Source organism: Eptatretus burgeri, chromosome 10 (genome assembly GCF_056783735.1).
Source record: "Eptatretus burgeri isolate ZD-2024b chromosome 10, Ebu_testis_v1, whole genome shotgun sequence".
Lineage (NCBI taxonomy): Eukaryota > Metazoa > Chordata > Myxini > Myxiniformes > Myxinidae > Eptatretus > Eptatretus burgeri.
Window position 1 is genome coordinate 73,584,449 of NC_140970.1, and position 2,723 is coordinate 73,587,171.

At 45.5% G+C, this 2,723-nt stretch overlaps 2 protein-coding genes across 3 annotated transcripts in view; one reads left to right on the forward strand and one right to left on the reverse strand.

Annotated features, from left to right (window-relative positions):
* The window catches only part of LOC147018873 (uncharacterized), a 405,228-nt gene that overhangs the window by 106,848 nt on the left and 295,657 nt on the right, over window positions 1-2,723 (forward strand). The gene's annotated exons all lie outside the window — the stretch shown is intronic.
* Window positions 1-2,723, reverse strand: part of LOC147018876 (uncharacterized) — a 65,379-nt gene that overhangs the window by 23,627 nt on the left and 39,029 nt on the right. The window lies entirely within an intron of this gene.

A 2,723-nucleotide genomic window follows, 5' to 3' on the forward strand; every position in this document is an offset into this window, starting at 1 on the left:
CCGTGTCCGAAGTCGACCTGCGGCGAGGTGCGATCGCCCGGTCTACCCTCCGTGTGGGTACTTAGGTAGGTCGAATTTGGCGAGCAACCCTATCCCACGCGGGGGCCGATTGGCTCGATCGCGGTGAGACCGAAAGGTCCACCCGTGACTGGTTCCCGGCGTTATTCCGAGAGGGTCACGACTGGATTGTCCGCCCGGTGGGCGACGTGCCGCGATTCGAGTTACGTGGCCGTTCGCACGCCGGCGGGCGCGAATCCGCGACAATATATATATATATATATATAATTATGTATATATATATATATATATCTATATATATATATATATATATATATATATATATATATGTATATATATGTATATATATATATATATATATATATATATATATATATATATATATATATAATTATTGTTGCAGTTCAATAAAACTGCATGCCTCAAAGGTAATGGCACACAACATAAAGCGATCCCCAAGCAGTTATTTCATTCGTATATGTCTTCATTAGTTCCGTCTGTATGTCTCTTGGAGAAGGATGTGTTGCGTGGGACTCTCGCAGTTCAGTCTTTTATATCTCTTATATCCTCTCGTTAACCTTTCACCTTTTCCTTTCCGTTGCATGAATCATGCAAGCACGCATGCCATGCAAATAAGAATGAGCAGCATGCTACGAGTATTTCCAGCATCTTCACGCTGTGGGCGCATTCGGCAAACAGCAAACCGGTACATCGTATTGTTTGAGTTTGCCCGCCCATTCCTCACCGCCACCTCACCTCAGACTTCAGTCCGCTCACCAAACCTCAACACCTTCACCACAACCACTTCCTCCAACTGGGAAAAAATACCCGTCGCAGCAACCCACGCTAAATCACGACTTTTATTCACCATTTCACTACGAGCACCACGTGGCACTCGACCCTCACTATCGATGCCACGTGGTAATCAACATTCGCTGCAGATGCCGCATTGCCACCGTCTCTCACAAAGAATGTAAAGACAAGAGTGTCCTGGTCTATAACTGCCATAACTGCCCCATGGTCATGAAATCCACACCAAAACCTCAAGGGACCCGGAGCAGACTTTGGTCGAGCTGTTCCAGAACATAACGCAGGACCTGGAAGCACCCATGGGTAGAGCAAGGATTTTTCTCTAATTCCATGTTGGAATGAAGAGCAGCACATGTTCGGGGCCAGAGCATGCGTTTGAAGACCGCAGCCCCATGAAAAGCTCAGAGCTCCGAACTGTGCCAAGGTCGGCAAGTAACTGAGCCAGTTTCCGGCTACGAGGCCCGGCTGGGTGTGGCTATGGCCGCTGTGGTGTAATCGGGGAGCGGGATTTTTTCTGCGACTTTTCGAGATCCGGTCATCAGCCGCTCCCTTCGTCCAGGCCCATAAAAAAGGCAGAGCGGGGCCAGTTCTTTCTCTTTGCCCTCCTTTCTCTTTTGCGTCATGCTCTTTTTGTGTCAGTCACTCTTCCAATCAGCCTTCTCATGAGTTGTTCAGTCAGCCTGCTCGCCTGTATGAGTCCATCCTGTTTGCCCTGCTTGCTGGTCACTGCTTCTGCTTGCCTTTGCGTGTGGGGCTGTCAGTGCTGCCGCAAAAGGAATGCGGAGCCGGACGGGATCGACAAGCAGGCAGTCAGCAAGATGGTCAGCATGGAGCGAAAGGCGCTGCGAGTCCCAGTAACCAAGTGGGGAGGGGGGATTGCACACTACTGCCGTGAGGTGGCGCTGCTCTGTTCAAATGATCCCTAATAGGTACAGAATTTACACTTACAGACATTTACACAGTTAGGACAGGGACTTTCTTCTTCTGCATCTTTTTCTTCCATCTCTCTTTCCATCTACCTCATCGACTGGACACATAAAAGAGCATCATCGTGGGCAAAGTCCGACCTTTCTTTTGCAGGCCAAACCAAAGGAGTGAATATTCTGACTCGCATTCACTTTTTCCTCAAATGAATATTCTGAACTGTTCCACACAACTTTCCTTGCTATAGTTGTAAATAAATGCCCTGTGTAGAAATTTTCTCATCTCGTTTTCATTCGTTGGTCCACCGTGGCTCGCATTCTAGCTTAGCCGGGACGTTATTTCCCAAAGATTTGCTTTGTAACCGATACGTACTTGGCAGTTCCGCTCGGCTGCACCTGAACTTGCAGGTAATCTGGTTAACACAAGTATGCATTGAGGGCATGTTCCCTAGTAATGAGGTCACGTGACCTTGAGGTGAACGTTTTATTTGACGGAGGACTCAATGTCATGTGGTCGAGTTATTGGCTTTCACGGTCGATTTATTATCAACACAAAGTTATTCGTGTGTGACGGCCTGCAATTCCAGTGAGTCCGGCGTATAACCCGAGGCAGTGCATCCCCCTGATCTCCCCACAACACTGGGACCACAACAATATATATATATATATATATGTATATATATATGTATATATATATATATATATATATGTATATATATATGTATATATATATGTATATATATATATATATATATATATATATATATATATGTATATATATATATATATATATATATATATATATATACATACAGGTAGTCGTCGACTTACGACCACAATTGGTTCCGACCGAGCGGTCATAAAGGCCCAGTCGCACCTTGACGTTTTAGCCAGCTTATGCCGATTTTTGAAAAAATTGTCTAAAACGCTGGCACACGGCGAATCAGTTATGGGTAAGTTTTGGAAACATTG